The 13,496-nt window shown below is 34.4% G+C and overlaps 1 long non-coding RNA gene across 1 annotated transcript in view; it reads right to left on the reverse strand.

Annotated features, from left to right (window-relative positions):
• Positions 1–7,621: 7,621 nt before the first annotated feature.
• Positions 7,622–13,496, reverse strand: part of LOC148033963 (uncharacterized) — a 34,993-nt gene continuing 29,118 nt past the window's right edge. The window contains exons 3-4 of the long non-coding RNA XR_015691479.1: positions 12,810–12,959; positions 7,622–7,844 (exon numbers count right to left, since the gene is read on the reverse strand). This is a non-coding gene — a long non-coding RNA (uncharacterized LOC148033963). The remainder of the gene's footprint in view (positions 7,845–12,809; positions 12,960–13,496) is intronic.

A 13,496-nucleotide genomic window follows, 5' to 3' on the forward strand; every position in this document is an offset into this window, starting at 1 on the left:
AGAGTTTGAAACATGTGCAAACTAGCAGTCTCCTTACTCACTCTCCCCATTAAAGTGCATAACTTAGTTGCATCACAACATGTAGTATACCAACTAGAAAGCATTCTAGAGCTGCTAAGCAATAAGAATCCCTCTAGGCAAGAAAATGCCACACTACTTTCCTACTAGAAATATTGCTTTGAAAACAACATCATTGATAAGGTCCATGCCTAACAAAGAACCCAAACAAGGCAAGCTAATATTACAATACCAAATAGGACTCCTAGGGTTTATTCTCCGTTCCAAAAGAGTATATATATTTATTCTCTATCTCGAAAGGTCCGAGGTCCCACCCTGAAGCGATGCAAGGCATCAGACGTAGGGCACCTATCAAGGAAATCCCTACAATAGCCTACCAAGACCGCAAAGAGAGTCAATGGTTATCTTCTTTAGGTCTCTTTTTCTTAACCCTTCGGTCTATAGGGTGTTTGGTTTTTTTTTTTCCTTTCTTGCTTTGAAAGAATAAATAGATAGACTCTTCAGAACTTTACTTATTTTAATTTAGTTTAAGTCTATGTTCGTAAGGGAAACAACTAGAAGGCTAGGAATTTATCACTAAAGTGAACGTTCAAATATTTCAGCTCAACAGCTTTGCTCAAGGAACCTAATCTAGCACATAATATTAGTTACTCTATGTGGGTAAATGATAGACAAGATACCCACCAACACAGTATATCTCATCTACGCTACTACTAGTCAAAACCTTGTGGAGAGAATCTTGTTGCTTAGCTACCCTACTTCACTGAAAGGAGCGATAAGAAAAAGGAATAAACTCTATTAGATTTCTAATCAATCACCACATACAATGAAATTCACTAAGTCATGCACACACACACACACCATCCCCTTAGATCATTGCCTAGTGCGAATATCCCATCCCATACGGGTGTAACTCACTTATATACTTAACCTTTTATGTGTTTATGCATTTTTAGTTTGGCTTCTTTCCATGAATTATTTATTCTAAAATGTTAAATCATTCTAGCCAATTAATATGTTGTTTTTTTGTTCTTTTTAAAAGAGCATAGATATTATGAGGTTAAGTAATAAAACAACCTATTCATAAAGGTGACATTGCAACTCCAAAGTATACATGAGATAAGCACGTAGTGGCTTTCAAATTATAAGAATCATCAAATCTGCACAGAACTCAACCACTAATCACTAAAGCATTAACGGGTTAGATCAATAAAGAGGGAAACTCCCTAATTTTGGCCACCTAGCCAAACTTCCTTGTCATGAACTCATAGCATTGAAGGAATATCCCAACTGTGTGTGCAACTAACTACCTAACTATGTGGATACTAACTAAACTAAAGTGCGCTAAAACCTAAAATAAAAAAGCATAAACAAGTCTTATTGTTTTGTGCTTTTTTAAGGGTTTTCACTTTGTTTTGTTTTTATTTTTATTTTTAAAAATAAGGTAAAATAAACACAAAAGAAGCCAAGAAAACAAAATATTTGAACCTAAATCCTCACACTCTCTAAGATCCTCTAATACAAATAATAACCCAAAATCATTGACACTATCAAAATCAAACCTATTAACTAAACTACTATCTATAGGATGCTCCCAAATGGCCTCCAATACAAGCACATCAGATATCATATATCCGCTATCATATGCATCACTAGAATTATCCATCATCTCATGGTCCAGCAAAGCATCGATAGTTGCATCACCAACATAAGGCATAGGTGCCACAGGTAAACATCCCAAAGAGTAGTCTTCCATCGCATCCATGTACTCACAAATGTGGTCCCAATAAGGACAACTATTATCTAATTGAAGGTCTAAATATGATGGAGTCAGATGGTAGATAGCGGCTTGATATCTAGCAAACTCCTACTGCTCTCTGTCCATCTGGTATACTAAGGACGAATACCATGCTCAGGGGTAAAAACACTAGCAGAATCATGACTCTTAGAAGTGTCACTAATAGCTTCATGCATGGCAATGGTACCATAGCATCAAAAATACATCTGACACTCCCAACACAATAATTGCGCGTGTACATAAAGATACCTCTGGCACAATCGACAACTAAACTAGGGGTGATACTATAAACAAAATATAGTCACAAAATGTGCACCACAACACATCTCACCCCATGGAGCATGCAAAAAACTATCATGCGTCTGAAATCGAGAAATACTATAAGGACCCACATGTATAGGATCAAAACCATCGGCATCGAGGCGATGTCTGGGGGCATCCATCCATAGAATCTCTATATCTGTATCGCATGAAGAACCCCCCCTCCCCCCTCATACAAAACAAAACAAAATATCAAAATGAGCAAGAAAAACATTCGAATGACTTTATCTATGCCATCTAACCCAAACTTTTCAATTAAGTCACAAAAGTTTTCAAGTGAAGACCATTAACTCAAAAGGGTTCATGTTAAGTCTTGAATATCCACTAAACCATTATCATGAATCTCTTTAACTTGAAATAGACCTAACCACCATATACAAAGTTTCCCTAGAAATTTATAGTAAACGACTATCATATAATAAAACCAAATCATCCATCTGAAAGCCTTTAAGCTTCAAGCGTCTATCATACCATGCTTTCCATAGTTTATGACGTGCTTCTATACGTTGTAAAGCAAACATAAGACACTCGTCAAGCTTAACTAACTTAGAAAAGTGATTAGTAAGAGATTTCCGCTCTCTAAGGCAATTAGATAATACAACACACAAAGTAAAAACTTCTAATTCAATAGAAAATATAGCTTCAGTCATCCCATAAACCAAACTAAAAGGTGTGTTATTAGTCAATACCTTGTAGGCGGTCCAATATGCCCAGAGTGCCTCTAGCAAGTGCTTATAACCCAATCACATCTATTCTTGGCTACTATTTTTGTTAAGATTGTCATCACAATACAATTAGTAACCTCTACAACATCGTTGGCTTGAGGATAATAAGGGGTAGACTTTCAGTGTTTAATTTTATAGAGATCCATCAATTCCAAAATTAAATTGTTCAAAAAATGAGATCCATGATCACTAACTAACTCTAGTGGACAGCCAAATCGAGTAATAATATTCTCATAAAGAAATAGAGTGACATCCTTGCCCCCATCTGTCTTAAGCACTTTAGCTTCCACCCATTTAGTTACATAATCAGTGTATACCAAAAAATATCTATTAGAATGATATTGTGTAGGTGGATCAATTGGACCAACAAAATCTATATTCCACTTCTCAAAAGGTACAAGGGCTAATATGGGGGTTCATGGCATTGCAAAACATTTAGTCAGTCTCCTAGTACATTGGCATTTATCACACTTCTTACAATATTCATATGCATCCTTGAATAATGTAGGCCACCAATAATTAGCAATAAAATTTATTGCAATAAAATACGACAACGTTCATGCTTAGTTGCAGTTGTTGTGGCTGGTATTTAGCCTGGGTATTTAGCTGTACTAAGAAAATTGGCAATATCTCCATACCATGGTATTATGATAAAAAGCATCAAGTATATTATCATCTACACCCTTCTTTGTATCATCAGTAATTAACCAAGACATGTGGTCTGCAAAAACATGTGATTGAGCAGCACAAGTAATTACTTCAAAATCAAACTCTTGAAAAAGGAGCATCCATCTTGTAACTCGGCCACTAGGTTTGGGTTTATTTAACAATTACTTCAATGTTTCATGATCCACATAGAAGATAAAATTGTTGCCCAATAAATAATGCCAAATATTAGTAATGGCAAATACCATCAATAAGCAATCATTCTCAATTGTGGTATAATTTTTCTCCACATCACATTAGGGCCGAAAATGCTTCAAAAAATGCACTTTTGTTAATCACGGGATTAAGAAAAGGGCCAAAGAGAGTTTGCCACGTGTGCAAGAATATGGTATTCTTGTCTCCTCTTTTTTGGAGATAGTAGAGTCCACTTCGTGATTCTCTCCTCCTTTTTAGCCAAAATCTCCAATGTCTGACATGTTCTAGTAGTCCCGAAGTCCTTATTTACTTATAAAATCTTACAAATGACATAATAAAGTTGATGTGAAGTTAATGATGATTTTTTTGAAAGTCGAGAACTTTTGGCGCCCAATATATTTTCATTAGTCTTCTTAATATTCCTTTTTAGTTCATTCACCTTTCTCAGTGAGCTTCTTTCTCTACTTTTTAGTTCATTCATCTTTCTCGATGAGCTTCTTTCTCTGCAAATATAATTTAAGTATGGCATCCAGAAGGCGCTCTTCTCATTTAGTAAACTCTTGCACTGTCTATAGCCACAGAGTTGATGAAAATTGGGAGCCAAAGATCTTTAGTATAAACGATTAGGTTGCCATGCTGCCCTCTTGCAAGGACTCTCACAAGGTGAAAAGAAAAAAACGAGAGGATAATAAACATCACCGGAAGGGACGTATCATTTCTTTCAAAATTATGCATGAAGGGTGGTTTATCAAACTGCAACATGTTTACATGGCGAAGGATATCCACTTGCCTCCAAACGAGTGTGTTTCGCAGCAAACACATTGTAAGACCTGAGTTGATAACCTTTTTTTTTCCATTTAAGCAAGTACTAATAATGAATTCTTGGTTGTAGATATATTTCTATCAACAAGTACGGAATGGCAACCTATGGGAAGCTTAAGTGGAACCTTCCATGCGATTCATAAGGTGTTCACAGACATTATCTATGCTGATCAGATTGTGGGTTCCTTTATTTATGCATGTTTCGTGGCTTTGTGGAGGGGAATCAGAATCAACTAGTGTGATTACCCTATCCAAAATCAACTCATTACATTGCTCCCGTATCCACTGCATATATGAGTTAGGGTAATCTTAGCACTATGAGAAAAAATGTAACAAGTTGGTAAACTAAAAAATGGTCCCTAAAAAAACCAACAATATGAAAGAGACTTACATTCACTCCATCTATCTTGAGTATCTTTGAATCTATTGTCCTGCAGACATTTGAAAAGCACTCTCTTTCCACAAGTATATGTATGACTTTGTGACTTTGCGATGGTACTTTTTGTTAGAGAGAGTTATATGGTTTTCTAGGATCAACAATATCCTCATATGTGGTGTCCAAGAAGGTAGTCATGAGCCTGCCAGCATTGCAAATAGAAACATGTAACTAAAATAGACAATCAAATAAAATAAATAATTAACCAAAAAGCAAGCAGTATTCCATTCAACCCACATTCTTCCTTGGCCATGGATACCACTTAGAGAGTTCATGAGGATAATTTCTCTGGTGAGTGTATCCGATGTAATGAAAAAAAATATGGTAGTTGTGATGGAATCAAAAGCTTTGAAAGACATTGCTATATTTGAACCAAATCTCGAAAAAAATTCCATTGATAACAGTGGATCAACAATACACATAATTTTAGAGATTTATTGGCTAAGAGATGCAATCAATGTCCTAAAGCTAATAGCAAAAATAAAGGCGTGTTATTTGCAATCAATAGCACAATTATTCTATATACTAAAAATTTTTAGAGTCAAAATGCCTTACCTTATGCAATAATAAACTACAAAATCTAACAATTAAATATCCTTTTTACAACTAGCATGGACTTGTCCTCATGAGATATGCTAAGATAGTCCTCTTCCTCAGAAGTGCAAGAAACATTGATAACCATTTGCCCATACACCTCACCCATTCTCTTATAATTAACAGGTCGTACATCGATTTTTCTCTTGCAAACATCATCCTCGGTACCTTATTCTGCTAATCATATTAAAATCTTTGTTCATTAGGGTGATCTTATGAGCATGAGCAGCAACAATGTAAGGATAATTCATAAAGTTAATAACAAAGTCTTCAACTGCCTCCTAAAGAGAAAGAGTCGCTGCAAGCTACCATTTCTTTTGCAAGCCAGTTTCAGTCAACATTCTTGAAAATCTATCAAAAATATCATTGATTTGTTGGCTAATCAAGTACTCTAGGGAAGATTGAAACCTTGGCAGTTGTCTGCTTTGTCCTTGTTATTACTATTGCCTGAGAAAATGATAGGAAGAGTAATAAAGAACATGAACTTCCTTGAGCATAAGAGGATCTAGATTGATTTGTTGGTTGATCAAGCACTCTAGGGGAGATTGGAACCTTGACAATTGTCTACTTTGTCCTTGTAATCATTGTTGCACCTGAGAATATGACAGGAAGAGTTTAAAAAAACTATTCACTGGTATGGTCGATACGACATGGAGAGGATAAGTTAATATGGCGCGAGAGCAGCAAAGCCAAATTTTTGCAGGGTCCTATTCGCACTGTATCGTGGAGTAGCTCATACGGCGCGAGTGTGGCAAAGCATAATGTTTGGTACTATACTTCTCGCTCCATATCGTGGATGACTTGATATGGTGCGAGAGTGGCACAACGAAATCTCCGTAGGAGGAGTTCTTGCTTTGTATCGTGGAGGAGTAAACATGCGCGTGCAAAGTATAATCCCCCTATAATGACTTATTTTTTGTGAGACCTTAAATCCATCAAAAAAAATTTCAAAAATTTTCCATAAGTTTATTAGGCATTGAAATTTTTTAAAGAAATTTCTAAAGATTTTTTAAAGCTCGTTTGCTATTTTAAAACTATTTTTTGCTAAAAAATAGTTTTAAAATAGCAAGAACTTTTGCGCCGTATTAGATATGCTATTTTTGGGTGATTTTTTGGTCATTTTTAGGCTATTTTTTTGCTAAAAAATAGTTTTAAAATAGCAAACGAGCTAAAAAAATCTTTAACATTTTTTTAAAAAAATTCAGAGCCTTATAGCCTTATGGATTTTTTTTAAATTTTTTTGATGGGTTTAAGGTCTCACAAAAAATAAGTCATTACAAGGGGGGTGTACTTTGCACGTGCATGTTTACTCCTTCACGATAAGGAGTGAGGAGGATCTCTACGGAGATTTTGTTGTGCCATTCTTGCGCCATATCAAGTCATCCATGATACTGAGTGAGAAGTATAGTACCAAACATTATGCTTTGCCACACTCGCGCCGTATGAGCAGCTCCACGATGTAGCGCGAATATGACCCTGCGAAAATTTGGCTTTGCTGCTCTCACATCATATCAACTTATCCTCTCCATGTCGTATCGACCATACCAGTGAATAGTTTTTTTTTACCCTTCCTATCATATTCTCAGGCGTAACAATGATGACAAGGACAAAGCAGACAATTGTCAAGGTTCCAATCTCCCCTAGAGTACTTGATCAACCAACAAATCAATCTAGATCCTCTTCTGCTCAAGGAAGTTCATGTTATTTATTTATTTAACTTCATTGACTTGTCAAAAGTTCATGTTATTTCATGTAGAGAACTTTGTATACAATCATATAATACTCTTTAAACTATTTTTAAAAAATAAATAAGATCATGAATGCTATAGAGTAAAGGAGATCTATAATCACAAAGATTATTTTGATGGTCTTTTTTTTTGTAAAATTGAGATATATTACATTTGAAAAAAGATATACAAGGATAAAGCATCAATAATGTAGTGATGCTTTCAATTATAAAATCAGCATGCATTAGAATCAGAGTTCTGAGAGAAAGAAATAGAGTCAAGTCCTTTCTATTTCTTCTTACAAATCAAGGGAAGAGATCTTAAGAGATTTGCTAGGATATGATAGCATGAGTAGTATCATCCCATGACATCAAGCCACCATTTAGGTATTGAAATCTGATAGTGCTAATAAGAATCACAATTGAGGATATTGAAACTTGAAACCCCATAGTGCTAATCATAGTTGAGGGTATGATGAGAAAAAGACTCCCAAGAGCTAATATCAAGTAAGAAGTTGTATCCTTCATATTCTTCGAAGCATCCTGCATACATAAAATCGTCTTAGTCCTAAAGTTGATATGATACACAATATCACTAATACTTCTATCTATTACTTGTTTAATGTTTTTTATATTTTAAGAGACAAAATTGAATAATAAACCTTTTTAATCTATTATTAGGTAAATATTTTTATCTCCCAGAAATCAAAGTACTTCCTTTCTTCTAATTATAATATATTGTCCTTGTCTTATCCATTAGTGCTTGCTAAAAAGTTGATATTACAACATTGTATGATGAAGATATTCTATTTTCAAGTGCCAAGATCAAGGTGAAAATTTTCACTTTCTATTCTATTAGCTTAAGGATTATCCTTAGTATATCTATCCCTACCAATTTGTATCAACACCATGGGACTCTTTTACCCATTTTCTTATGAATCAAATTGAAGAGATTGAAGAAAAAGCTTGGATTTAGTTGAAACAAAATCTTACAGAATGGATGTCTCAGGGGTCGAAATAAAGATGCAGCTTCGATGTCCCAACCTAGTTGGGTCTGCTGAAAACTAATGAGATGATCTCGTCTCAGGTCCATGGAGGACCATATCTCTATAGCTCAATCGACAAGTAAGTGGTATTGATCCTCTGTATAGAGACTCTTTTGATTGTTGATCACCTTCTCAAGATTTTGTGAAAGGAGACAAAGGGAGACGAAGGGAGACCAATGCACGCTACTAGTAAGAATCGGACGTGATTTTGGTGAGAAATTTTACGACAGAGTAAAACTTGCTTTAAGAACTAAGAAACAAAGTGAAGAGGAGAGAATGATGATTCAAATGAATGCAGACGAAAAAATAAGCGTGATTTTGGTGGGAAACGTGATAGTAGAATATTCAAAAAGAAAGAATAATGGCCGAAAAGTGACCTCTGACATGAGTTAACGTCCTTAGGCATTTAATGGCTGACCTCTTAAATGAATAATAAATTCTCTCATTAATCACGTTTGAATGACCAAATTTGGAGGGTTCATTATTTTAAAACCTCAACTAATTAGTAACTTAATCATTTTCTTACAAGTGCCATTTTTGAAACGTTTTTGGCCCTAATGCTTAGATTATAACTAGCATAATAAGTTGGACGATCGATATTCTTATCATCTACTTGGTACAGAACAACTCCCATTGTATACATAGAAGCATCAACATGAATATGAAACTCTTTAGTCCAATCAAGTGAAACCAAGATTGGTCCTCCCACTAACCTAGGTTTTAGTTTCTCAAATGCAGCTTGACATGCTAAGTCCCAATCATAAGGTCGATTCTTCTCAAGTAAGGTGGTTAAAGGTGAAGCTACTACTATTGCAAATGACTATGAATATCGGTAAAAATTTAGATGACCAACCCTCGTAATTTCTTCAAATTTTGCAATGTAGATAAATCGTCAATTTTTTGCAATTTTTCCATATCCATTGCAATGCCATCACTTGAAACTACATGGCCTAATAATATGCCCTGTGGCACTCCAAAAACACACTTCTCTAGATTTAAAGAGACTCATGTACTCTCACAATGTTGGAACACCTCTTTCAAACAATCAACCATATTTTCTTTGTCACCATGTACACAGAAGTCATCTAAGAAGACTTCCATCCATTTAATTAGAAAATCTTGAAAATTTGCTATCATTGCTCTCTAAAAACCAAATGGCATTACCTTACAGGCAAAAGTGCCCCACTCTATAGTGAAAGTAGTTTTGGGCTGATCTTTGAGGTTAATGAGAATTTGATTATATTAAACCCATCCATAAAAGAGTATAATTGATGTCCTATCACCTAGGCAAAGAAAGATAATCTTTACAAGTAAGCTTATTCAGTGCGTGATATCCACACATATCTGAATTTTACTAGAGTTCTTCTTAGGAACAATTGCTACAGGTGAAACCCAATCGATGTACGCAACAAGATAGATAAAACCCGCGTCTAACAACTTAGTAATTTCAACATGCACTTTTTTTGCATAATTAGAATTTGTGCACCATTGACGTTGGTTTATAGGTCTAACACTAAGTTCAGCATCAATATAATGTTGACATAATTTAGGTTTCATGCCTTTCAAATTTGCATAGCTCTAGGTGAACACCTGAGAGTATTTCTTAAGAACATTATGTAATTTCTCCAAAGCAACACCTTGTAATTGACTATCCAATAATAGAAATTTATTGGGCTCCATTTCAAAACGTGTTGTTTCAATTCCAGAATCACACACATAAGTTGTTTAAACCCTATTAGGCTTAATCACTAGTACCTCAGTAGATCTCATCATGGATGGGTACATGACATATCCTATTACTCACTCATAAATTGCCCATCATTAACCTTAGATGGTGAATCTTGAAATGGAGGTCTAAAGGATATTTGATACATAAGTAATGCCTTGGAAGACTCCTCTAGTTATGAAAACTCGATGATCTCAACCATGTAATGATCTAACCCATCTTGCTTCCCCATCGACATTTGCGAGTCCCTTAAACAATGCATTGTATCTGTATATTTATTCTTACTTTGGTCATGCAAATTCTAGCGATAATATCGTAGAATTTGATTACAACACTCAAGACATTGCTGATCATGATAAGTCCACCTCCATTTCTTTCACTACAATTTAAGTATCAACAAGTAAAGTTTTTTATTTCCTTCTCCTTGTATACGACAACCTAAATAGTGAATAATCCTCTTAAGCGCTTTGTGAAATTTTTTGGAGCCACTAGTTTGTGTTGTGAAACATGTGGTTCAACCCCATCACCATAAACTATAAATTCCCTAATCTTTTTGTAGGATGTGGTAAAATATTTTTCGTATACCACTCATCACTTACTCATGCAGATAAATTTCCCATCCTCAATCTTAAGGACACTCCCCATTTGGGATGGTTTAGTCAATGTAATTGATGATAGAGCCAAGGGACATTTATAGCCCCCTGCCCCCAACGAGTAGGCATCATGACTCTTCCATTTTTGAATGTTAGGCTTGCCCCCCTTGATTGCAAGGCACTAATCCTTGCATCTCTCATAGCTAACTGGTCCATGAATTGAAATTGTACTTGTTCCATGTTTCGCTTCTCTTGTAACACATGCTTGGAAAATTTCTCAGTTTGAATCACAATCTTCTAAATGATTCATCTCTTCGCTATAATATAACTGTAAGGGTTGAACCAACTTCTAGTTCTTTAACGCTTCACACTCTACAATAGCTTTATCTATTTGTAGTTGAGTGATTTCATTCAATAGTGGTTGAATGAGATCACTATCCTCTACAACCTCATCTTTATTATTAGGTTACCATGTTTCCATCATGCAAGGACTCGCACAAGGTGATAAAAACAAAACAAGAGGATATCAAGTATAATTGAAAATGATCTATTATTGGTTTCAAAATCACATCCTAGGAGTGTTTACTCAGGTGCAACATGTTTACATGGTGAAGGAGATGTGCTTGCCTCCAAATAAATGTTTTTCTCAACAAAGCCACTATAGGTTTGGTTTTGAGTTGAGTACTATATACAAATATAGTTTCTAATAAAAAAATCAAGTAAATAGTGAATTATTGGTATTAGATATCTGTCTATCAACAAGTTTTGAATTGTAGCCCATGGAGAGCCTTAATGGCACGTTCTATGAAATTCATACAAAATTTGCTCACATTATCTATGCCGATAAAACTGCAAGTTTTTTAGTGAAGGTAAGTTTTTTGTATATTATGCACAATATGTGGTTTTGTCAAGAGAAGGTGTATATGGACATATTGAGGATTTGCCATTGTTTGCCAAGCCTTGTACCTTTGAATTGGGAGACTCTTGATGAAGTAACAATAAAGAGCTTCAAACTAAAAATAACCAAAGATATTCAAAAGGCCATGATTCCTAGAAGGATATCAAGAAGAATACACATGTCATGCTTTGTACTCTTATGCATCTTTGTAGTTTGTTTTAAAACAAAAAAATTACGAAGGACGAAAGTTTCATGGCTAAATAGAAGCTTTGAGAGGAGGTTTTGGACAACATTCTAGGACTATGTTAGAAATTTAGAGAATGTGACCACTAGGGTGATTTTATATGGTACAATGCATGTCTTAAGTCTTTGCCTATATCTTACAATATCTCTCGACAATATCTTGTTATGGGTTTTGATTATATAAGATACAAACTTAAATATGGTACTTGGATTCCTTTAGATTTTGATGTTGATTGTATTCCATTAAAATTGGAGGTGAGAGTAATTGGACAATAAGTAAAGGAGATTAATGTAACTTCTAGATGAAGTCTAAAAGATGTTAGAGATAAGAGACACCTTAGAATTTCTAGATAATATAACTCTTAGGTATAAATTCAAGATTAATGACACTACAATTGGAAGAAGAGTTGAATGCTCCTTCTTTTGTATGCGGTATTTGTCTCCTAGTATTTTGAGTTTTGAACTATGAATATATAAATAATTTTAAAATTTAAACTATGAATATATAAATAATTTTATATTTTAAACTATAAATACATAAATAATTTTAAATTTTAGGCTATGAATAAATAAATAATTTTATATTTTGAACTATGAATATATAAATAATTTTGTTTTTTTCTCACAAACATTATTGCCAAATGTATTATTCAATGCACTTGTAAGCATTGCAGAGAATTTATGTGGTCAAGATATGAAAATTTCATTATATATGGGTTACAAAATTAAAGTATAAATGTACAAAGGAAATATAATTGTGGTACAAATATACAAAGGTGTAAATACAAGGTTAGTCATTTTTCTAATCTTCAATTTCTTCTTCCTTTAAACTTTTCTCCATCTTTTGCATAGATTCATATTCATTGATTTCATTCACATCACTAGCTTCCTTACTACATGCCTTTTTTTGTTGTTGGAAGAATTTGAATTTCACGAGTATCCTCTTCTCTTGAGGCTTTACAAGAGATTGATCAAACTTCAAAGGAGAAAACTTTGACATACCTTTCTTTGTAGAGGCAACAAAAGTTTTTCTTGTGGTTGACTTGGCTATGCCCTTATCCTTCTTTGTAGAGGCATAGAAGTCTTTTTGGTGGTTGACTTGGCAGTGCCCTTAGCCTTGCTTGTAGCTTTCACCTCTCTCTTGGCTTTTCCCTTGGAAGATTTTAGGAAGAATAGGGGAGTTAGGGTCCACCAAGTGTTATTGCTCTATCCAAAAGTATCTTAATATACCTCTCCCTAATCCACCACATATATGACTCATGGTAATCTTTGCACTAAAACAAAGTACACAATAACTTAGTTGAGAACACAATAGAATTTTAACTTAAAAGAAAAATAAAAAATACTTACATTTACCCTATCTATGTTTAGCAACTTTGAATCTATAGTCCTACTTTGAAAGGTCTCTCAAAGTCAACAATGTCTTAAAAATTTGGCATCCAAGTGGGCAGTAATAAGTCAAGACCATATGCCATGATGAATTCTTGAAAGTGAATTTATAAGGATGACCTCTCGAGTAAGAATATCAAAGTAGATTAGACTTCAATGATCCCTGTAAAGAAAACATTAGTATGCAACAAATATGAAAAAATTATAAGCAACTAACATCTTCAATGATAGTCTCTTTTAGTTTTCTCGACTTTGGGGAAACATTGACATCTCAAAGGCTTTATTATCAGTAGTGGGCAA

Source organism: Lygodium microphyllum, chromosome 7 (genome assembly GCF_053477565.2).
Source record: "Lygodium microphyllum isolate KBCC chromosome 7, Lygodium_microphyllum_v1.1.10, whole genome shotgun sequence".
Lineage (NCBI taxonomy): Eukaryota > Viridiplantae > Streptophyta > Polypodiopsida > Schizaeales > Lygodiaceae > Lygodium > Lygodium microphyllum.